At 49.4% G+C, this 25,446-nt stretch overlaps 1 protein-coding gene across 5 annotated transcripts in view; it reads right to left on the bottom strand.

Moving 5' to 3' along the window:
• Nucleotides 1-25,446, bottom strand: part of CHLSN (cholesin) — a 118,457-nt gene that overhangs the window by 83,581 nt on the left and 9,430 nt on the right. The gene's annotated exons all lie outside the window — the stretch shown is intronic.

Raw genomic sequence — 25,446 nt, 5'->3', positions numbered from 1 at the left:
GTGATTCAAGCTTTATGTTCTTTTCCACAGTGGCAAGCTAATTATCTGGGGTCTATTTTGATAATTAAAAATAGAGAAAAAGAACTTTGGTAAAATTTAAAGCTGAATGTAGTTAATCATTCTCCAGAATCTCAGACAATGGCTATGCCCAGTTCTCCCTCCTGCTGGGCACTGTCCTAGGGGACCTGCACAGACTGGCCCCGCAGCCCCCGTAGGTGCACACTTCAGGAGTGACCAAGGACAGAAAGGAGTCAACAATATCATTTCAATTACTTAGACACTTTCACCAGTGATGTGCTCAGAAATCTAAAAACAAGGCTTATCACTGAACCATCCCACAGCACTGCCACCCTGTAGATCACAGTTGTGACCTGCATCCCTGGGAACAGTAGAGACCCAAGGCGAACAGACACATGGACACACACAAGTGCTTGCTCCCTGGTCAGATCACAGAAGAAGCTGGGACCTTGGGGGTTTCCGGCTCCATCTTCCTGCAAATGATCAACAGAGGCTTGGGGAAGTTCCGCCTGTTACAGATTTAATATGCTTTGCCTTCCGGACTATTGGGAGGGTGGGGAGCCAGCGAGTCCGCCTTGCACGGGAACTAAGGGAGGGGAGAGAGAGGGAGGGAGAGGGTCATCATGAACAGCCATTACGTCCCAGGACGCTCACTCTCCACAGTGTCCTCAGACTCCTGGGGTCTACTTGGAGTTGTCACAGAAAAATATGTTTTCCAAGTTCGTCTCCCTCATAGGCAAAGACCATGGCCCCTAAAAGGAAAGCTGCCGGCCTACAATCAATCAGCAAGTCCTCCAGGAATGAGCTCTGGGCAGAAGGCTAGGTAGCACAGAGAAGTGAGGGCAAAGGTCCCGGCACAGCTGGATGGGCCCCAGGCCCAGTGGGTTCTAGGCAGGCCCCTCCACAGCTGAGGGATGGCCACCAAGGCTGCTCGAGGGCTGCCCAGCCAGCCATGGTACCACTTCTGAGCAGCACAAGCTGAGCAGTCTACCAGGATTCCCAGGATAGCCCGGAGCTGACACTCAAACAGGCGCATATGTCTGCTCACAACCACAGCCTCGCCTTCCTCGTGCACCCAGGCTGTGTGTAGGAAGACGTCAGTGTTGAGCTCATCTGACTGCTGCCCTGCTTAAGTGGGTGGGGTCCCATCTGCCAATAAGGGTTTTAAGAGTCAAAGGGACACAGAACACAAAAGTGCACCAAGCCTGCCTGTGTTTCTAAGCCTTCACACTGGGGTGGAGTTAATCTAAAACTTATCGCAAAAAATCAGCTGTTGGGTCCTGGAGCTCCAGGCCCAGCTCCAGGTCCAGCGGCTGGCTCTGCTGAGCACACGGGCTGATACGCAGCCTCTCCAGGGAGAAAATACAACTGAGTGGGTGGCTTCATAGCAAAGTTGCTGTTCCTTCCTCCTCCCCTGCAGGATGTTGCCTAACATTCTGGCTACCTCCAGCCTCCTGCGCCGATTCCCACCTGAGCTCCCACCTGAGCGTCTGCCTTCCCCACTGCAACCTCAGCGCCCTGAGGAAGGAGAGTGCAAGCTCCTGTGAAATCCCCAACACAACCTGCACTGGGGCCTTCGGCAAGCACCTGCTCAATGGATACATGGCAGCCACAGCTGGTCCTCTGGGCCACACACCTCCTCATAGCATTAACCAAGCAGAGGTAAGGGCCATATCCCCAGGGGGCATCACATTACCTCAGGGAAGTGACAGCAAAAGAAGGAGGTGGATCTCACTCACATGGGACATTCTTGGGAATGAACACAGTGTCCTTCTTTGTTGATTCAAAAGCAGTCATTTTCCAGGAATGAGGAGAACCAACACAGCCCGCTTCTCCTCCCCTTCCTGAGCTACCCTCAGGAGCTCAAGCTGCACTGGCTAAAACAAACCCCCAAGGCCAGACACCTCCCAGAGAGTTCCACAGACTAGCCTCTGGCTGGGCAGGCCAGCTATCACCTGCTGGGTGGGCAACACACACTGATCAACATCTTAAAGGCATGTCAAGCTGAAAGGACCTCTGGAACTCAGGACAACCTCCAGAAGCGAGCTGGACAGTGGAGGGGAGTATCTAGGGACCCGGAGTATGTGCTTACAACAGCACCCTCACTGTGGCGCCCAGAACACACTGCATTCGCAAGAACACCAGCTCAGATACAGATGACACTAGGCCCTATCAACTTTTCTCAGTCAGCATACATGTACACACACATGCATGCACTCAGACACACAAAGGCGCACACACACACACACACACACACACAGAAAAACGCATGCACACATGCCCACAGAGACAAGCACAAATGCAGACAGGTGTGCACACAACATGCACATGCAGAGATATGTACAGGCACAGACGCTCACTCACACAGTCGCACAAACCCGCCCATGATGACTGCTACTCGCACGCATAAGATTATAAAAGCCTGGCCATCCCATGTTGCCAAGGCAACAGCAAGGCATGCACTTTCATCTGTTGCTGCTGAGGTGTTAACGGGCATGACCAGCTTCAGGGAACACAGGGATGTGTGCTGACTGCTTCAGCGAGGCTCCCAATGACCTGCCTCTTGGCAGTCACACCCCGGACGATCCCCTCCCCAGGAGTGAACTGCACCTGGCAAAATGCCACTAGAAAACAATTCGGCAAGGGGGATAGGACATCACTTCTGAGATTGGGACTTTTATCTTTGCATTCTCCCCTCTCCCCCTCTGATGAAGTCAGTTGCCAACTGGGAGCTCCCTAAGGAGAGGTCCATGTGGAAGAACTGAGGGCAGCCCTGGCCAAGGGCCAGCAAGGATCTGCAGCCCTCAGTATAATAACCTTGTAGGAATCAGATCCTACCAGTTCCCATAAAGAGGCTGAAAGCAGACCAACCCCAATTGAGCGCTCCAACCAGCTCAGCCCTGGACAACCCTTGACTTCCTTTGTGAGTTGAAAGGCCTGGCTGAGACACATCCAGATTTCCATCTACACATTTGTTCTTCTAGCCATTATATTCTTCGTTAGATAACTCAGTTGTTTTATGTAGTAGAGATGAAGATTCACAGCCCTAACACTATGATCCCACCCTAGGTATGTCCCTGAGAGGAGCCCATACACCTGTCTGATAGGATATACATGATCATTCTTCGCAGCATTGTTTATAACTGCCAAAGATTAAAAATATTAAGATGAATAGAAAAACAGATAAACTATGGTATACTCACATACCAATAAAAATGAGCAATTCAGAGCTAGACACAACAGCATGCCTAATACAAAATGTAGCCAAAGCAGTAAAATACAAAAGAAAAAAATGCATAATACATCTACATTGCCAGGCAGGGTGGCACACACCTATAATCCCAGCAGCTCGGGAGGCTGAGGCAGGAGGATCGAGAGTTCAAAGCCAGCCTCAGCAAAAGCGAGATGCTAAGCAATTCAGTGAGACCCTGTCTCTAAATAAAATACAAAATAGAGCAGGGGATGTGGCTCAGTGGTCATGTGTCCCTGAGTTCAATTTCCGGTACCAAAAAACAAAACAAAACATCTCCATCCACATAAAGCTCAAATACAAGCAAAGCCAAATGTATTTCTGGGATGCACGCGTTGGAAATAAACCCTGGGGAAAGCAAGGACATGGCCGGGAAGAGACAGCACAGCCTCCCGTCTCAGCCTGGGGGGCACTTCGTGGAAGCGGTACACACTCTTATATTTGTGCATTTTACAGTAAAGCAGGGGGAGAAGGAAAGCCTATGTTATATCATGCCCGTCTGCAGCATAAATAAAGCCCTGCTGAATCACAATTGCTAAGTCAGAGCCATCAGGAGAAGAAAACCTCCCTGAAGCAGGTGAACTTGTCTGAGGAAAGAGAGGCATGTGTAAACCAGTGAACGGCAAAAGTCATTTGCCAACAAAGGAAAAGGGGAAGAGACCAGGCTCCTGGTGACCTCCCTTAACTCCACACCAGCTCATGCCTAGGGATATCAGGAGCCCTCAGCAACTTAGAGAGTGTGGCTGGCCTTGTGGCCAGTTCCTCCTCTCGTGTTACTCATACTCTACAGCCCCCCCACAGTCCCCTAGGAAGCCTCTACCACAGTGGCACCCAGGGACTGAGCCTTCCTACCAACATCCCTCCAAGACAGCTTAGCCCCCCAAATGTCGTGGGCTTCCCCCTCACCCTCCACTCCAAGGTAAATAATCTTCCCTTAAAACCCTTGAAGTTTAATCTACCTGTAATGGGTAACTCACAGCTGTAAAAGCAAATCAAGACTGAGTTTTCTACAACTAGTTTATCCCAAGGAGACCACCTGCCGCCCCCTGCAGACCATTACAGGGCAAGCTGTGCCGGCTACGGGGCTCCCAGCAGGAGGAGGTGCCCTGTGCCAGGGAAGGCAATTTCCCTGGTCTGCCATCTTGAACACAGTTCTATCTTCCTAGAAACACAGTTCCACAAGGCTGTGCAAGTCTCGGCACAGCTCCTTTTCAAACTGCTTGTCTGGATAAACTGACAGTGTGGGACTTGTGGCTGCACTTGTCTGGAGGAAGTGTTCAGGGACAGGAAGAAAGAAAATGCCACATATTAGATCTCTTAACCAAATACGCACTGCAGGGAAACTCAATTTAGAGATGCACGGAAACATCTCTAACCTCCCTCCCTAGTCACAAACCCACAGTCCCTCTTCAGACATGCTGGCGACATGGCACCAGAGGGAACCTGGACAGGAGCTGCCACATCCGGACCCAACAAGCAGCTCGAGGATGCAGAAGCACTCAAGGACAGCAGTGCTGGGCTTCAGAGGCAGGGACCTCACAGAGCAGGACACAGCCCGTTCAGGCCGGAAGAGCGCACAGCCATGACCAGGCAGAATCAGAGTACTGTGCAGGAGGACCAAGAGTACTGGACGTCTGCAGGGTCCACACAGGCACATACATCTGCACGCACACCCAACATGTGTCACCCACAGGCCTGTCCTGGTCAACTTGGGACCTCCTTTCTGGGGGCTGGATGACACATCTTCCCAGGCAAAAAGGTATGAATGCTACAGGCCACCGGAACAATGCTTCCATGGCTGCCAATGAGACTCATTCTAGAACTCCTTCCTAGTCCACAGGCACGGTGCTCTGTGAACCTAGCCCACTTAAGTTCACCATCACATAGCCGAGCCTCCACGAATCAGTCACTTAGGATGAAGAGAACCACACTGAACTGCAGGCAAAGGAAAGGGGTCACATTGGACCCGCCTGGGAACTTTATCCCTGTGCTAAAGACTTCTGTCAGGTGCAGTTACGAAAAGAGCCACACACAGAAGGCACAACTCACCGTACTGATTTAAAGAATCAGGCGCCATCAGTGCAGTGGAGGCTGGAACGGCACACTGTAGTCTAGGGTCTCTGTGGTGAACAGGCTGTCATCACAAACACTCCTTTACTTCCACTCCAACTACCAAAGGTCACTGTGTAGCTAGACAGCTGCAGGTAGGACAGCTGACAAAGCCTGGCTTCCTGGTACGGAACCCAAGAGGCAAGAAATTCAGACCACATCTTCACCTGGGACCCACCGTATGCAAGTGCTGTGTTTTGCCTCCCACACGCTCTGCCTCATGGGATCTGCCTGATACTGACACGGGCCTGCAGCTGTCCCTTGACAGGAGGGACACAGGAGTGAAGGGGATTGCCCCCACCTGCAAACAGCATGAGAGTGGGCTCCGATGGGCTCTAGGTGGTGGCAGAACAGTCCGAGGGAAGGAGCAGGCCCCTGCATAGCCATGGCGCAGGGAAGCCCCGACCCTGAACTTTAAGTTAAACTTCTGCCCTACTGAAAGCACTGTGTTTTGAGTATCAGTGTCACCTGATGACCAACCCCACCTAGCATCTGCCCTGACTATGGATACAGCACCCAAAGGTTGGCGGAACAGCCTCCGCTCACACACTCGGGCCGATTATACTCACACCCTTCTAGGTGGGCCACAGGGCCTAACTCAGGGGACTGCTATACTGACCTGAGCATGGGCAGGGCTGTTAGGCCCACAACAGGCCTGGGGAGGCAGGTACAGCACTACTGGGCCAAACCTGACTGTCAGCACCAAGGCCAGGCCTCAGCTTCGAACCTCATTTACCAACCTTTAAAAATACTGATGCACACAAAAGAAAGCTCATTGGCCAGAGAAGCTGATGGCCTCCAAGGGCTCACATATATTCTGATACTGCATCTCCCCAATGGCATTCAGATGGCACTGGGGCAAAGGGAAGCACCATCCTTCTCCCAGTCGGTACAAGTGTGCTCCTGCAGACACTGTGAAGCTGCCCTGCCCAGTGCAAGGTTCCGAGAGCAGCCAGTCAATCCAGACCCTGCCCATGCTCCTAACAGCAGGAGATGCAAGCTCTGTGCCTGGGAAAATGTCTTCAAAGCGACAACTGTTTTCCCAGCTGCAAACACTCCACCCTGGGAAATCTTTCCATGCCATTACAAGAATAATTTTGAAATGATTGTGCAAATATGCAGCCTAATCCATCCATTCTGGTATTTTAGATCCAAACTTAAGAATGTCCTTGAGCACACTGTCTAATCAGCCAGTGGCTAATACAACTCCTATCATGAAGTGAGCTTCCCTGAACAAATGTGGCGTCAGCGCACCTCACCAAGACCAGCAAACTCAGGCTTCCCCTGAGCAGTCAGGAAATGAAAACAATGTCTGTCAGCAAAGACAAGACCAAAACGGGAAGCTCACCCGTGTGCGTTTTCCATTTTATTAATATGTATAATCTATGGAAGAAAAATGTTCAACAGTCATAATAAAGGGAAAAAGAATCACAGCACTTTTTCCCAGGGCAAAATTACTTGGGAAGGAACATGTACACATCACAAATGAGCTCTCGAATCCCAGGAACAAAATGCTGCTTAAGTTAAAATATCAAATTTATACCATGATCTCCAATTTCAAGGCTATGACTACATGGCATGCCCCATCAAGAGCCAAAAAGATGAGTTGGGGTGGTGGCTCAGTGGTAGAGTGCCTGCCTAGCATGTGTGAGGCACTGGGTTCAATTCTCAGTACCATATAAATCAGTAAATAGATAAATAAATGTGTCCATCTATGTCTAAAAATATTTTATAAAAAGGAGCCAAAAAGAGAAAAAGCAGACCATGGAAATGGATAGTGGTCAGGAGACCCTGGTGAGGTCCATTCTGCCAGATGTGGTCAGGCTTCCAAACACCCAGGCTGAGGACCCCAGCCCTGGCCACCAAAGTGGCCACAGGATCAGGAAACCACAAGCCTGGGACATCATAGGACAGAGTGTTAGCCCACGTGGCCTGATGGCACTTTGGCCATTCAAATCATGGATCAGCCTTAGATATAGAAAGGTAAAACCGCAAGAATCTGTTCGCCAGTCACTAGCATGACACGTGACATGGCCCTGTGTAGAACCTGAAGGCCAGACACACTATAAAAATGCGAAGGAAAAAGTTACAAACATGCTAACATGTACCAAACATTTTTTTTCTCTAAGCTTATTCATGTTTTTTTAATTTCTACAAAGAGTATTTTTTTAAGCGGGGGCGGCTTTGTTTAAAAAAATTACATTAAAAATGAGGTTAAGCAGGTTACAATGCCTTGCACGTTCTGCGTTACTCCAGAGGCAAAGATGGAAGCATCACTTGAGTCAAATTCAAGGTCAGCCTGGGCAACACAAAGAAACCCGACCTCAAGAAAAGAAAGACATTAAAAACAAACACCTATAAAATGAATCCATGTTGAGTTTAAGTGTGTCAGGAAGATGTATCTACATAAAAGGAAAAGGGGGAAGGAGCCGAGCATTGAGAGGCAGACTGGGGATATGCTGTCCTTTCTAACTCTTTCTTTAAAAATTACTTTGATGTTGTTTATTCAGTAAACAGGAGGAGCAAAGCACTTCCAGGCATGTGCAATGTGTACTTTATTTGAAACAGTTGTTCCACCATCCCTAGATGTGACTGACGCTGCCACCTCCAGTCAGAGTGGCTGAGACCCTCATTCCTGCTTCAAAGGTGTGCCTGCTCCAGGGGGCCATCCAGACCACGGGCCAGAACAAAACCCCCAAAATGAGTCTGTCCAGAACTATTCTGGAATGTTCACTGTGCTCCAGGAACCACACAGGGGTTGGGACTGAGCGGTGGTCAGTGAGAATAACGTGGCAGGAAGTGAAGGAGAGCAGGTGTGGGGGAATCGGGCAGGGCCGACCCAGGGCTGTGTGGGTGCAGCAGAGAGTGGCGGTGAGATTCCCAGCTCCTAGTGCGCGGTCTGCGGCTCTCTGCGGCTCGCAGAAGGGCGCTCAGCCACTGTAAGCAACACCGGAAGAAGGCTGGGGGAACAAGTACGGTAAGGGAGCTGATGTGGTCAGGTTTAGGATGAGGCAGGAAAGACAAGGCTTATGAGGCATAGGTACAGTGAGAACAGGAATTAGAGTGGACTCCTCTCCTGGGAGGGACCCAAGATTCTGTCCCCAGCTCCACATGGTCAACTGATGCAGGATCCAAATTAGCAGTAATCCCTCCCTTCATCCAGCTTCTCCAGCAGGGAAGGGTGGCTGTCCCAAGGGAGCAAATAATAAAGAGAAAGCCAACCATCACGTGTGCCTGGGAGAGCAGACGGAGGAAAAGCAGATGCCTGCCACCTGGGAGGGTGAATCTGAGTTGGAACTGAACTGAGTGAGAAGTGCACCCCACTGCCCACTCCGGGCCAGTCCCCCACCTGTGCATGTGAGCTCTGCCCAGAAGGGAGCTGGGAGGTTCTGGGCAGTTCTGGGGAGGGAGCTCCAACCACTCTCCATCCCTGGGCTTTGAAGAGACTAGCTGGGGAAAGAGCCAAGGACAGAGCAGAGAAGGCCCATGTCCCTTGAGAATAGGGTACATCCACCCAGAAAAAGGACAGTTTACTCTGGTTCTGCAACTTCATTTCTTCTACCATCATTCTGGTGGCAACTCAGCAGCCTGCTAGGAAAGGGAAGGAGCCCAGCAGTGGTCTCTCACAGGCACATGGCATTTCATGGGTCATGAAACACAGTGCCATCCACAGAGAGCAAAGAAAATGACAGTTCTCCAAGAGCCGAACACAAGGCACCAGGGACTTTGCAGAGCTCTACTCCCTCAGTCCAGCCCAGGGAAGCTGGGGGCTGCACCCAGCTCAGCCGTTCTCCCTGACGCTGCAACTGCCCATAAACCAGAAGGCACTTGGAAAACTCAGAATGAAGGGGATGGAGCCCCTGGAAGGGCCTTTAAGCTCTTAAACAATCTGATGAAAACTAGGTGCTCTCCCCACAAATGCACTAATATGATACTTTGTTGGCAGCTTCTTCCTTGGACTCCAGGAGTGGCAAAAAGGGAAGACCTTTCTTCTGCCAAAGCCTGTGTGTCCTTGCATCAGGCCCTGGGGGCTGAGGTGAGCAGCTGCCCTGCAGGAGGCTCCCCGCCAACTCACCACTGGTAAAAGACCCAGATGCCAGGTGTAAGGAACATGCTCAATTCCTGGCCTTCTGTATTTCCATAATGGGCTCTATATAATTCTCAGGGGGAAAAAAAGCAGAGATTTTATTTTGTTTTTTAAATCTTCTTTTACCTTGGTTCAGTTTTCCACTAAGAAAAAGAACATGAGAAACACAGCCGTAGTTCAAAACTTCCAGACACCGGGAAAGGTCTGGAAACTGCTCTCATCATTGAAATGGTCTTTCTCCCACCACACCCATTTCCACGGGGGTCAGATAAGCACCACCTCACCTTTCATGACTGGTGGAAATGCCTCATAGAAGCCAATGCGCCCCCACACTGGGCATCCCCTTTCTAAGGAAGCGGGCCTCCTTCCCTGCCCCTGCCACCCCTTTTATTTGGAAGCAGCATCCTGCTCCAGAGCACGGTGGCCCAGGTGGGTCCACAAGACCCATCACTGCTGAGCCGCGCGTAGCTGGCCCCCTCACATGTCCTCCCAGCTGGTCAGTCTCTCCTTCTTGGCAGCTCCTAGAAGTTTCACTCTTTCTTTTTGATGCTCTGCTCCTTCATTCTATGTGTCTATGTGTGACTTTGTTTTATTTATTCTGTCTGGAACTGGATCTTTCTTTGACAGTCTTTCATCAACTTCCCACATCTCAGGAAGGAAGTTTTTCTTGAGATGCCTTCCAACTTCTGATGCTCTCTTTAGCCATGTCTAGTCTGCTATACTCTACTTGGTTTCCGTAACTGCACGTTACTTTCAGGATTTCACTTTAAGTCCTTTTCAATTCTACCTAAGCACTGCTCATTGAGGGCTTTCCTTTAGTTCTCCCAGTATTTTAAACATATTTAAAGTTTTTCGGATGCTCTAACTTGCAGCCCTTGTGAACTCTGTCATCCACTTTACCTGCGGGCTTTCATGACTGCTCTCTTCCTGCCATGGACTGTGCTTTGCTGCAGTGGAAAATTCTTGAAGTGCGACTCTCCAAGTGATCCTGGTCCCAGCAGGCTGGCCATCATGAGCCTAAACATCCCTGGAAATCCAGCCTACACATATGGCTCTGCGGCCTGGCCTGTTGGTTTCCACAAAGGATGTTTCTAGCTCATCTCTTACACATTACAGCAGAACACACTGGACCCCCAGTTCAGGACCAATCCTATGACAACCTCGCCTAGAATGAGCATGGTTTCCAGGTGTAAGAACTGAGAGGTATGAGCGACTGCCATAGTCACCATGCTGCAATCTCCACAGCCTTAGTAGAGTCAAGTAGAGGCTGCTGGCCTCTCTTAGACCAGGCTCTAAATCAGAATCGGCTTCTTGATCCCATTCAAGTTGCACATTTGCACTGAGTTCCGACTTTTGGTGGAGATGCTAGCAAAGTCACCTCTGTCTTCCAGGCAGCTGCTTGCCCCTGTGGCTTCCTGTGAGGGAACTCCCAAGTGCCTGAGGATGTGCCTCAGCACACATGGCTCCACAGCATGACGGGGCAAAGCAAGTCACAGGAAAGCAACACAACAGGGCAAGTGCCCGACACCCCTCTCGGCTCCTCTGTCCACAGTGAAATGAACCCGCCACGAGGCCAAGGGGGCAGGCAAAAATCCTAGGAAACAAAGAAAGCTCAAGCACTGAGCCAAACACTCTGCCTGTGAAGGACTTCCGCTGAGAAGCAGCACTGGATGGACTTCCCACACAGGAGTGCCTGCCCTCCAGCTCCAACACCTTCAAAGACACTAGAAATTTAAGAACCCACAGCACCATGAAGAGTGAGCCAGAGCTGTCCCCACCAGGAGGAGGACAGCAACCTGGCCCAGGGGTGAGTGCTTGCCTGGCCGGCAAGGAGAAGCTTCCCACTACAAGGGATGGAACAGGACTCTGGTATTCAGGGTGTGAGCTTATAAAGGACAGATGGGACTTAAAGCAGCAGGAAGGGTCCCTCGCCTGTGTGCCTTGCAAGGCTAACAGCCAGAGGCGGCCCTTCACAGGGAAGGTGTGGTTTCCTAGGCAGCCAAGAATTCTCTGAGTCCCCCAACTGACTCCCAAAAGGGAAAGAGGGACAGGCCTAGCATCTCCACCAGGCGTGGGACAGGCCTGCAGTGGGCTACTCCTGGGAGGGGGCAGTCTCTGCACATCGACCAGGAGCAGGCACAGGGCGCTGTGGGCAGGGCAAAAGCCATGAATAAAAGTAACTCAACTGGACAAACATGTGAAATGCACCAGACGACTAGATCCCTGAGCATAAAAAGGATGTTTTCAAACATGGAAGGAATGAGCTTTACAATAGAACTTAAAAAAAAAAAAAAAAAAAAACTATAGGCAACTCACAAAAGAAAAACAAATGACCAATATGAATATGGAAAATGTCCACTCATGGAAGTAATCAAAGAAACCCAAATGAAAACAATCGCTTTCCTGCTGTCACTCTGGGAAACAAGAAAAACCTCTCTCTATGCTGCCTGGGGTTGGACTGGGGTGGGGGGGTGCCTAATGAGCACTCTCATACGTCCACTGAAACAGTGCTGAGCAGGACACGCTCCAGACACTCACCACGGCACTACCTGGGCCAGAAGCTGGGCACTCACATGCCCACTGTAAAAATTCTGAGAAGGACACGCTCCAGAATGTTCATCACAGCACTACCTCAGGGCGGAACCAGTCTTTCTGGTTTCTCCTGCACACTTTTATTTTCTAATTTTTTTAACATTGATCATGTATAACTCAGGAAAAACAACAACCATTACTTTCTAAAATTACATTTTGCTGAGTTATTTTCTGTTGTCCAAAAGGAAGCAAAGCTCACAAGCATCTCCTCAGCTGACCGCAGCAGCAGTTCAAGAGCAGATATCACCGTGGCACAGCTGGACTCTGTGGGTGAGGGAAGTGGATCCTGTTTTCTTTGGCCCAGAAGGAGAACCGCCAGATTTCCATGGCAGCAAGGAAAGCTGTCCGGCCTCCAGGTCTTCTGCAGTTCTTCAGACCTGACCAACAGACTGAGGAAACACATCTCAGAGACTGAGAGGTGCACCTGAGTGTGCAGAAGTCAAAGCACGCGGGACAGCTGGCCTAACAGACCCCAGGGCCACCTCCACCAGACACTCTGAATGGTGCCTCATGCACGGGAGAGCCACCGCTGAAAAGCTTCTAGAGAGAAGCAGGATGTCACATGTAGGCAGGGTGGACAGGCCACCCACGAACAAAGCAGGAGGCCTCAACATGAAGCCAGGAAAATCCTCCCTACCAGGCCATCAGCAGTTTCTAGAATTGATAAAGCCAATAGCATGTGTCACCAAACCCGAGAAAAGCAAAGAGTCCTCATTCTGCCTCCACTGACTCCCTGGACAGTCAGCTGTCCTCTCACAAATGCAAGCACCATGGCGAGGATGGCTAAAACCCAAACACGGAGACACACACAAGGGCAGAGAAACTCCTCTCTGTTCAGACGGGGGTTGCAAAACAGAATAGCTGCTCTAGAACAGAGATTGGCAGTTTCTTAAAAAATTAAACAGGCCTGTACAATATGATCCAGCAATTACAGCCTTGGGCTTGTGCCCCAGAGAATTTAAAACATGATCGTGAATATTTATAGCAGCTCTATTCTCAAAAGCAAAAATCTAGACTAACCCAAATGTCCTTCCCTCAGTGGGTGAGTAAAGGGCTTTCGAGGGATCTAGTTCTGTATCTTGACTGTAGTAGTCATAGAAATTCACACCTGTGATACCACTGCGCAATCGCACACGCGCACACACAGATGTCAGAGTAAGCTCTGCAGGCTGTACGGCTGTGTCCTGACTTTGACACCATGGTGGATGACACGAGGAATTAATTATCACTGGAGGAACCTCAAGTGCAGGAAGGACCTTCCGATGCGTTGTTTTGCAACTTACTACGAATCTACAAGTATTTTAAAAATGCATTTCTTTCAGGGAAGATAAAGGTGAACCCCAGTAGCACGATCCTGACGCTCCCACATTGATTGTGCACAGGCTGCTGTTCCTGCTCCACTAGGCAGGAGCTTCCAGGGGGTGTGGTGTCCCCTCCTTCTGCAGGCATAGGTGTCTGGAAGGTGTTTGGGACAAGGAGCTGGTGAGCCAGCCACTTCTATCGTGCTGGAGATTCTATTTGTGCCGACAGAGTGCCACACCCCTGAGGGCGCAGGATAGATGGAATGAAAGCAGGAAGGAGCCCAGAGGCTGCCTCCTTCACCTCCACGGCCACAGGAACCTTCCCCGCATCCCTAGAAACAGCCCTCCTGTCCACACACGGGGGAGTGCATTACTCCTGAGCTAGGTTGGGCTGTCCCAGAGATGCCTCATCTCAAGTCCTGTCGCTTCTGCTCCCAAGTGCCAGTCCTGACTCATCCTGAGAAGGGACAGTCCTCCAAGATGGCTGTAGGACACACGGCACAGCCACCACTATCCGCTAGTCTGCTCTTCTCTTGGTGGCTCAGGGACATGGAGGCTGAGTTGCCAGGGCAAACCAGCACGAGTTCTCATCCTCCAGTGCCAGCAGCCTTTAGACCTCAACGAGGTTCCTCTGGGACCTGGGCAGGGTTCCTTTTTTTCCCAGGTAAGTGTCTGCTTAACCCAGTGAACTGCCACCACATCAGTCAGCAGCCTCCCCAAGAGAACAGAAAAGGGGAGGCTGAGAGGGTAGGGACATCTGACCCTGGCCCATCTCCTGGGAGAGAATGGAGGGGTGTCCAATCTCGGGAGTAGGGGGAACACACAGTGGCACCAAGTTCTTGGTGCTCAACCTCCCATCCTTGTGCATGTGATGCTGTTGAAAGCAGATGTCTCTGCTGCCCACAGATGCCATGTTTGAGCCCACTCGGCCCTCCCTGGGGTGGTACCCATGGCAACCTTTCCTGCTACAGCCATGACACACAGCCCTCATTACTTCCCATAACAAGCCCAGAGTTCTGTCAACCTTCCCAGGGAGCACAGCCAGATTGTCAGAGCCACCAGCCCACATTAGGGCCTTGCCCCCTTTCCTCAAAGTGCAGCCTCTGGCTTTCCACACTGGAGAGACTCAGAACTCTAAAAGATCCGGCACCTGGACAGCTAGAGCCCTCGGGGAGAGCCCCTGCACACGGGCAGGAACCCAGGCTGAGGGTGGAGGCTGGGTAAGGCTGGACACCAAAGTCTTCGTTTCTGGCTTTGGTAGGCCAGAAGACTGGACAAGGTAACGGCAAGTCCCACCTGACAGCCTACTGTGGCAGACACACTCCCAAATGGTCACGGCCACCCAATCGTTTGCACATTTAGGTTGCTTTTGAGCACCGTGGCAGAGCTAAGGGCCTAAAAGATTTCCTAGATGGCCCTGTATAGAAATAAGAGATCCCAATTGGACTTCACTCTCAATGGGCAGGACTAGTCACTAAAAATGTGACCAAGACAGAAAAGCCGATCACTTCACAAAGCATCAGAGCTGACAAAGAATGAGGACTGCCAGGCCCTGCTAGGGGCAGGCTGGACTCAGAAATATGGGCAAGGGGACCCAAGCCCAAGGTCCCCACGTGGAATGTCTGCCAGGAGTGCTGCCCCTCCAAGCAGGGCCCACCATGTCCCTGCAGCCCCCAGCAACCCCAGCAACCAGGCCAGCACCACCCCCAGTGCAAGGCTCTCCCTGCATGGAACACCTAGAGTGTCTCTGTTTTCACACACACTGCATGTAGTACACAAAAGCATACCAAGAAGAGTTAAAAGCTGAGGCTTTGGAAGAAATAGTTTAAAGTCTCTTGTTTCTTCAAAAACTCTCATCCTCTGAGGCACAGATCCAAAAAAATGTGTCTGACTTTACCATAAATGTCTGCTGGGTTCTCAGGAAGAGCACTTGGGGGTGTGTTTTGGGGGGGCGGGGCACATAGTTTATTTTTAATCACGTTTGGATGTTGATTTACACCAAGTGCTTTCCAGTCACACACTGAGAAGGGGAACTGCCCCGGATGCAGTCACCCTGAGCCTTACAGGAACCTAAAATCCATCAATATCCATCAAGCGTTAGCTCACCTTCATGTGGCAATCCAAGCTGTCGGCTGTTGAATGCATCAAGAAGAAACTGGGGAAACCCACTAATGACCTTCCAGGTCAGAACAAACCCATGGCCGGGTTTTCTCATACTTCGTGAGACTATCCCTCTCCAGTGACTGACGGGGCTGCAGACCCAGACAATGAGTGACACCAAAAGTAGCACAACTCTGCTTGGCATCAGCAGAACCTCACAGAGCTTCAGTTTTGCTAAAAGTTTTGTTACCAGAGCCAGTGTCACTATAAACAGTCATCCTAAAGCTCCCTAATGCCAACCCAACACCCCACAATAACAAGCTTGCTGTATTTACCATCCTTCAAAACAAAAGAACTCTTTAAGCAAGTAATTGAAAGCCATTGGGGGGGGAAAAGCAATTAACAGTTGCATAACTGATTACATATAAAAACATAAGTTAATGCAATATCAAATAATTACGCCATTTCTAGCAGCATAAAAGCCCAATTTTTAACACACTTTTGCTGAACAAGCTAAAATGTCCTAACTTGATCCGGGTGAACTACTGCTAAGTGTTGCCACTGGAGAAGAGTCAGGCTACGGGGCCAACATGGAGAATGTGAAAAAATAGGAAGAAGAGAAATGAAAAGGTTGCTCAGGCCACAAAGAGGGTTTCAGAAAGGTGTTGGTCAGAAAGACTCTGCCCCAGAGGGGGACATACAGTGTGCGCTGTGCTGGAACTGGCAGGAAGGATGGGACTCGAAGCCAAACCCCCAGAGTCCTCTGCTGTGGGCAACAGCAGCACTGCAGCTCCTTACAGAGCAGGCTTTACCATCACGGGTCTTTGATCTCGATGTACAAAAAGCAGACAAAAGAAACCTGTGCTGTGCTCCCTATAGATACTGTCAATGTCATCTTTCTCCCTTCTATCCTGTCATCAAGAGCCAGAGGACAACATAAATGCTTCTTTCAGAATGCAACTAAACCAAAACAAGAAATCCAGCATACGATCTGGCTTGTCCAGCATTAGTTGCAACCCCAGGTCAAGGACACCCAGAAATAGCCAAGGAGCTCAGCTTAGGAAAGGGAGTCACACCAGCAAGTCAGGGATTTGCGGCTCCACTCTGCAACATTGGCCCCCTGGCAATGGTTTTGTAGATGTGTTATCAAAGTACAGGCAACAAAAGAAAAAAATAGACTACATGCCATGAAAATCAAAAACTTTGGTGCTTGAAACAGTATCAGCAAGAAAGTAAAAAGACAACCCACAGAACAGGAGAAAACGTTTACAGGACTTCTATCTGCAAAAGGATCTTGTTTATTTAGGTACTGGAGCTGTAACCCAGTGGCACTTCTATTTTGAGACAGGGTCCCACTAAGTTGCTGAGGCAGGCCTCAAATCTCTGATCTTCCTGCCTCAGCCTCCCAAGTTGCTGGAGTTACAGGAGTGTGCCCTTGTGCCAGGCTGAATCTCTAGAATTTATAAAGAACCCTCACAACTCCATAATAGAGACAGATCAAAACATTAAAATGGGCAAAGAAAATATTCATTTCTTCAAACGACCAAAGAGCACATGAAAATAATGCTCAACACATTGGCCACTGGAGAAATGTGAATCAGAGCCACGTGAGACCCACCACATACCTTCTAGGAAGGCTAGGATGAGGCTGGGCAACAGCACTGCTGCTGAGGACCAGAGAAGTGTGACCCAGCGTCCTCAGTGGTGCGGGGAGTGTGAAATCAGGCAGCTGCCTGGAAAACACTTTGGCAATTCCTCAAAAAGTTAAATGTAGAACTTGCATATGATCTGGCAGATTATACTCCTAGGAATACAGCCAGAGGAACCAAAGCAGGAATCTAAGGGAAAACTGAAACCCAAATGTTCTTAGGAACACTATTTATAAAAACCTAGAGGTAGGAACCCCCCAAAGACCCACCAGATAGAAGGTGGATACTCAAAGAAAGAGATCAATACAATAAGGGGGAGAGCCAGAGCCCAGGGCAGGGGCTCACACACTTGACCACCACAGCCTCCCTGCTAAATCAGACCCTTTCCGATTCTAGGGACTTAGTCCATTTCAACAGCCCCTGACGAGTTAAACCATCAATAATCTCCATCCTAATTTTTAGAAATATAAACCAATTCTCAGCCAGGCACAATGGTGCATGCCTATAATCCCAGCAGCTCAACAGGCTGAGGCAGGAGGATCGTGAGTCCAAAGCCAGCCTCAGGAACTTAGCGAGGTCCTAAGCAACTCAGTGAGACCCTGTCTCTAAATAAAATACAAAATAAGCTCAGTGATCATGTGCCCCTGAGTTCAATCCTGGGTACTCCTCGCCCCTACCACCGCTGCACACACAAAAAGAACTATAAACCAAATCTCTTGGTGACCAGAACTTTAAAAAATGGAATTACCACAAAAAGGATACATGACTACTTCCTTTAGAAAACATCTCGTTAAGTAAACAGTATGGATGAAAGATTCACAACATATATATAAGCAGAAAGAGAAAAAGGCTCACAACAAAGAGAAGCTTTAAGAAAGATCTTCCAAATGAACAATAAAAAGACAAAGAACCCAGGGAGCAAATGGGCAAATATCTGAATAGATATTCCTCCAAAAAAAATACACAAATGGCCAAGAAGCACATTAAAAGATATTCAACATCATAAATTAACAAGGAAATGAAAATCAAAACCACAAAGAGACATCACTCACATCCACCAGAGGGGCTGATAACCAAAAAAAATGGACAGAAGCCCAAAGGTCTACCCATGGATGCCTAGATGATCAAATGTGGCACACTCACACAGTGGAACAGTGTGCAACGTTAGGTGTGAGCAGGACCAAGTAGGCAGATGTACACACACTGACTTGGAAACATCTCCAGGGCGTGCCCAACCAAAATAGTGTGCTGACCAAAGTATGAATCACAAAAGAAAAATTAACAAGCTGGACTTTTCCAAAATTTAAAATGTCTGCTCTTCATAAGCCACTGTTGAGAAAAATGAAAACTCCAGCTACAGAGGGAGAAAAAAATGTATTTACAAAACAAAAATTCTGATAGAGGCCTTGTATACAGAATATACAACAAACTCCCTAAACTCAATAATGAGAAAACCAACAAAAATGGCCAAGACAACTAAACAGACACTTCACCAAAGATAATTTATAAATGGTAGAAACAAGTGAAGATGTTCATCGACGATCATGGTTGGTCAGGTAAAATGGAGCAGGAGCACAGGTTCAGTTTAAGTCGGTGACTACTGAAAGAAAAGGACCTCCTGCTCTAAGCCTGGGGTGAATGGCAGAGGACATTCCCAGACTAGTCCATCCTCTAAGGCATCAAAGTGGCAAGGAGATGTGACCACAACCTCTCACTAACCAACACACTCATTTAAATACATTTACATGCTCAAACAGATGCCCAGGCGGGGAGACCTAACAAAATTTTAGACATATTTCCGGGCACAGGCACAATGAGAGACTGCAACATAGCAGGTGAAGATGTCAATTTCTAGCCCCCAAAGCATGTGTGTGTGTGTGTGTGTGTGTGTGTGTGTGTGTATATATTGTTCAAGCTTTGACCTCCTTGCCATTCTGCCTATGGGGCAGCCACCTTGCTCTGTGAATCAGTGTAATAAGTAACTCCTAGTAACCCTTTCTTTGCTAGCCGTGTTTGATTTGTACCCTGAATGATCTAAAAGACCCACTGAGCCTGGGACAAGTTAAAACCACAAAGAGAAACTGTACACTTAAAGTAAGTGCAGTTTACTATGTCAATTGTACCTCACAAAGCTGCTTTTAAAAAACACACACAGGCCGGGTGCAGTGGCACCCACCTGTAATCAGAGAGGTTCAGGAAACTGCTTCAGGAGGATCACAAGTTCAAGGTCAGTCTGGGCAAGTCAGCAGACTTCTTCTCAAAATAAAAGAATAAAAAGGGCTGGAGATGTAGCTCAGTGGTTCAATCCCCAGGACTAGGGGGAAAAAAATAAGAAGAATCAATCTGTCTGTGTCTGTCTGTCTGTCTGTCTGTCTCTCTCTCTCTCTCTCTCCCCATGACTACATCCAATGGCCAAAATTTAAAATACTGACAATAACAAGTGCTGATAAACATGCAGAGCCCTAGGCACCTGCACAAGCTGCTGGGGGAAGTAGAGCACAGGAGCTCTGGAGACCAGCTTAGTAGTGCACCATCCTTAAAGACAGTGACAAGAAAAGAATGCTACGCTCCTGAAGTGCCTCTTGGTGCCTGGAGCTGCACCAAGTCAAAGGAACAAGGAGGGCAGGGTAGGCCAGGGTTCCTGGATAAGGCAGAACCCTGTCTTTTCTCCAGAAGTCTGAGAACTAAGACAGTCTGACGGCACCGTCTGCAGGAGCACTTGCCTGCGCGCGCACCACAGCAGTGGCTCCTTGGCTCACTGTCCATACATGGAACTAAGCAAATTAAGCTTCTGCCAATCAACCTTTAAAGTCCTGTGGAAAGGGTGTGTGTCCTCCCACAGCACTGGGAGGGATGGAGGGGCTCTTTTTCCTGGAGCAAAGTCATGGGACAGAGTGCTACTGGCTCAGCCTGTCACCACTGAACTCTTCTTGGAGTAGTTACTCATCTCTTGTAAGCTTTCCCATGTCTTGCACACTGGGTTCGGGCACTTTGGCCTCTCAGCAACCTATCTCCTTGCCCTGGCCCAAGTGGGCTGTGGACCGGACAAGCAGTGATTCAGAAAATCACACACATGCTTATCACACGGTATGGCAACTGCAGTCCTGGGATTCATGGGAGAAATGAACACACAGGAGGACTTACAGAGATAGCCACAGTGTGTTCAGAACAGCTAGGACTGGAAATGACTCACGGTCCAAAGTCTGGTCAAGAGGTAAACAAATCTGCAACTCCATGCAGTGCAGTGGTACTCAGCCAGAAAAATGCAAGACCCAGGAGGCACTGTCATGAGGTGACTGAGCAGAGAGATCTGACCTCCTCCTGGCCTAATGGCCTCCAGAAACCACTAAGGCTCTCAGGGTCGCTGTGTTCTCTGGGTCTCAGTTCCCCAGGTGAGATGACTAATCCATCTGTAAGTCACTTTAGCCTACAAGTCTACCAACCTGTAATTCCAACCTAGGATCCAGTAGTCACAAAGTAATGGGGGCAGGACGGAATTCCAAAAGAAAGCAACTCAGGCTCCAGGAAGCTGTCTGTAAAGACTCCAACTACTGGCCCCAAGGGGGCAATGACATACCCGGGGGAACACTAACAATCCTTGAGGCCAAATGCCATTGGTGTGAAGGATTTTGGCTCTGAGCAAATTCTCTAGGCCATGGAGTTCACTACCACATCTTGATGGTTCTATAAAAACCTGCAGGCTTACTGCCTGGGTGACTCTATCTGACTTATGTTCAAGATTACAAAAGAGCCACAGAGCAGTCCCAACTGAGCAGCTCTTTCCTTCTAAACGCAGCCAGCCTCAATCCAGAGTCTACTGGGCAGGTTCCAGTGGAGACCCTGGAAACACACGGGACCTGGACGCCAACTGGCTTCCAACTGCACACACATCCTGAAAGAAGAACACAACTGACCCCTTCCAGGAGTAACCCTACTGTGCACTCCTGCCTGCTGTTCCCGATGTGGACGTACGCACCCCACATCTGAGCTGCTCTCCCATTCAGGTCTCCAATACTCAGTATGAAGGCAGATGCCAGGAAGCATTGGTGACATTCATGGAGTTTCACCAGTTAGCACCCTGAACCACCATGACTGAGGACAATCAGTGGTGGGAACGAGATGGGAAAAAGGCAGAAAGGAAGCTCAACGGTGTGTCTCCTCTGTCACCAGCTAGCAGGTAGACTCTGCAGGTGGCCCACTCTGCCGTGTCTGCAAAACCAGCACAACTCCCCCACCTTGGCCCTGGTCACCTCAGAGCTGCTGAGAAGCCAACACTGCAAGGCCTCTGCACATGCTCACACCAACTGGGTGTGGTGGCACATCTGTAATCCCAGTTACACAGCAGGCTAAGGGGCCAGGGTGTTCTCAAGTTCAAGGCCAGACTGGGCAGCACAGTGAGACTCTATCTCCAAAGAAAAGTACTTGGCAAACACAAGGATACCTATCAATGACAGGCCTCAGCTAGAGCCCTCCTCCCAGCTCGCCCACAACATGTCGGCAGCCAGAGGTGTATTTACAGCAGCCGCGGCACCACCCTCTAAACCTGCAGACGCGTGGTTGGCTTTGGCACGACAGTCCTGTTTACACTGTCTCCCCTTCAGATGTCTCAGTGTCTAGGACAGAAACAGAATGCCCAGCTTCTCTCCTGGAGGGATCAGAAAGGAGGTGAGGGAAGGGGGTGAGGAAAGGAAGGATGAAAGGATGCGGGCAGGAGAAAAGGCAAGAAAGGAGGGGAACAAGGAGAGGAAGGAGGAGGAGAAGAGGGAGGGAGACAGGAGGGCAAGGATCTGCCAAATCACGCCACGGCTCCTTCCAGTTCAGCCAGTTCAAGTGCACAGAGCAGGCTTGCCCCCAAGCCTGGTACCTGGAGCCATCCTTCCGAAGACCTAAGTCATCTAAAACTCAACCCCCACACACCGGCCGATTGCAGCAGAAAACCAGATCTGGAAGGGTTAAGGTAACTGCAGGAGAACTCCAGGGGTCAGGCGTAGTGGAAGGGCTCTCCACGGCAGACAGGTAAACTGAGACTCCACTGCCCCAGGACACCCTCCAGGAAGAGCAGAGTCCTGTACGCCAGCCCCAGCCCCGTGAATCCACTGCCCAGCAGAATTGAGGAAGAGGGAAGCTGCAGGCACCCAGTCCATGGGAACCCAGCCACCAAGACGAGGGGCAAGGTGTTTTGGAGCATCTGTGCTCTTGACCAGGGACATCACAAACCACCCGCTTCTCCAGTGCTGCAGGCCTGCCAGGGCCTCTAGATAGTGAGCTGAGCAAGGAAGCCTGGGGCTGAGGAGCCTGACGCCAAACCAAGGGCCAGCAGAGCTGCAGCCCCAGGCGGCCCTCGAGCTGAGCCCACAGGCCTGAATCGGAACTCAAGCTCCATGGAAACCATTCCCCAAGGGGCGATGAAGTTTCTAGCACTTGGGGACACTTCAACTGTCCTGGCGCAAGCACGGAGTGCTCATACTGTGGGAAATGGCTGCGCAGGGCCCAGGGAGCTCCCCAGATGGACATCTCTGGGAGACAACACAGCAGCTCAAGGATGACAGAGGCCTCTCCCTTCTCCACCGCAGATCCCAGAGGCTCTCTTGGAAGTACTGGGGGACAGGGAGGCGGCCAGTGCAGTACTTTTCCACCAGCTCCCCAGTAATGCACAATGTCGCTTTCCAGGCCTCACAATCTGCCATTCTTCAACAGTTAGGTTCAGCTTTCCATATTTTTTTTCTCTAAAATATACGTCTGATGCCTTTTAATAATTTCCCAGGAGAACAAGAAGAGTGAGTAAAGAAATATTTTTATCAACAGAGACCAATGTGGATTTTTAAGGAGAGTCCCCATTTTGTTGGGATACTGACTTCTGGAAATACAAGAAGAGGATCTCAGGGTGTAAGCCTCCAAGCCCCTACACAGAATCACAAAGACCAAACTGAGAAGCCACCCGCAGCATAGGAACTAGCCGTTGGGCTCGCAGGCATCCTTGGGGAGTGTGGCTGTCGACCTCTGCTGGTCAGTGACTGCCTCTCCCAGGCCGGCAGCCCCCCAACAAAGGCCAGCAGGACAACCCGCTGCTCCTGGTGAGCCTGAAACTAACTCAAAACCTGTGAACACAGCACACAAATTTATCAGTAACTCCATGTTATAAAACAAACCAGACTAGCAAGAAACACACCCCAGGGCTGGGGATGTGGCTCAAGCGGTAGCACGCTCGCCTGGCATGCGTGCGGCCTGGGTTCGATCCTCAGCACCACATACAAACAAAGATGTTGTGTCCACCGAAAACTAAAAATAGATATTAAATTTCTCTCTGTCTCTCCCTCTCTCACTCTCTCTTAAAAAAAAAAAAAAAAAAAGAAACACACCCCAAATGCTTTCTTCTTTCTTGTTTTCCAAATTTCTTTTAATCAACATATATTTTATAATGATAAAAAACAATAACGGGGGCTGGGGATGTGGCTCAAGTGGTAGCGCGCTCGCCTGGCATGCGTGCGGCCCGGGTTCGATCCTCAGCATCACATACAAACAAAGATGTTGTGTTCGCCCGCCGAGAACTAAAATAAATAAATATTTTTTAAAAAAAAAGATAGTAAAAAAAAAAAAAAAAAAAAAAAAACAATAACGGCTGGGGATGTAGCTCAGTGTAGAGCCATTGTCTGGCATGTGCAAGGCCCTGAGTCATTCCTGGCACCACAAAGAAAAGAAATCATTCTTTAAAATATTATTTGGACTTAAACAAAAAGATGTCTATCACTCCCCGATAACGCAGGAATTTTAACCTTAAGCTGAGCTACTATGGGTCTGCCAGTGGCCAGTAGCCTGCATACAGGCTCATTAACAAAGGACAGCCAGAAGTTCTACAACACAAAACCTCTAAGGTGATGGCCTGGAGCTCATTTTAAGAAAACAGAAGGAGCCTCAAAAGAGCAGAGCAGTGTCATCAGGAAGGACCAAGGCTCTGTAGCAGGTAGGACCCCAAGTGAGCTCCAGGAAACCTGTTTCCACCTGGAACCTGGAAACCACAAAGAACCAACCTCAGCAGGAGACAGGAAGCCAGAGGAACAGGAATTAAATCACCTGCTGTAGAGGAGCCCAGTCAGTAAAACACAGCCAAAGAGAACCCAGGTCAAGACAGGGGTCCTGGATCTGGAGTGTCCCCACCACTCAGGTTGTGGTGACCTACTCCTGGCACACTGTGCCTGTCCCATCCATCCTGCCCTACAGAGTCCGTGCTGCTACCAGACACGTTGTGCATGTTATTTACACATCTCTCAAAAGCTCGGAACTGCCTGAATGCATGTTGCAGCCCAACCCTGAGGACATCAAGACCCCTGCCCCCCCCCAGCCCGGCCAGGTGTCCATGAAGGCTTGCTGAAGACTGCAGAATGTCTAGACCAGGTGTAAGTTAAGGAGTCAGGTGGGCTCTGCCTTCCTACTATCCTTCTCTCATTTCATAAAGGAAAGGATACCTGCCACCCGGAATCATATCTTGGCGCACCACCCCAGGAAATAGGAGTCTCTGGGGCACCTCACAAAGACAAACTGATATATGGCGCCATGCTGCAAAAGGGAACAAATCCTTGTACTAGTCAGGCAGGTCCAAGTCTTCCTTCCAAAAACTGAAGAGCCTAATCAAGTTGTCATGTAATGGTTGATATTTAAAATATATTTTGTGGACTGGGGGTGTAGCTTAGTGGTGGAGTGTGTGCCCAGTATGCATGAGGCCCCAGTTCAATCCCCAGCACCAAAATATAAATACACACACACATGCACAGACATAAAACATGCTCCTAAAAAATCATTCAATGAGGCCAGGGTGCAGTGGCGCACACCTGTAATGCCAGCATCTCAGGAGGTTGAGGTAGGAGAATAGTGAGTTCAAAGCCAGCCTCAGCAACTTAGCAAGGCCCAAAGCAACTTGGTGATACTCTGTCTCTAAATAAAATATAAAAAAGGGCTGTGGATATGGCTCATTGGTTAAGTACCCCTGGGTTCAATCCCTGATACCAAAAAAAAAAAAGGGCTGGGATTGTGGCTCAGCAGTAGAGCGCTTGCCTAGCGCGGGCGGGACCTGGGTTCGATCCTCAGCACCACATAAAAAAAATAAGGGCATTGTGTTGTGTTCATCTACACCTAAAAAATAAATAAATAAATAAATAAATAAAATCGCTTAATGGTCTCAGTTCAATGAATTAAGCAACACTGCTAGAACAAACTTCTATTCCCATTTAATTATTTATATCCAGAAACGAGAAAGGGGGGGGGGGGGGACGGGAGACGGGACGACACACACAATATTAAACTCAAACATGAAATTCACCAAGATACATGAACCAAGGGCAAAAC

Source organism: Spermophilus citellus, assembly GCF_964194105.1.
Source record: "Spermophilus citellus genome assembly, chromosome: 6".
Classification (NCBI taxonomy): Eukaryota; Metazoa; Chordata; class Mammalia; order Rodentia; family Sciuridae; genus Spermophilus; species Spermophilus citellus.
This window is presented reverse-complemented; position numbering and strand designations above follow the sequence as displayed.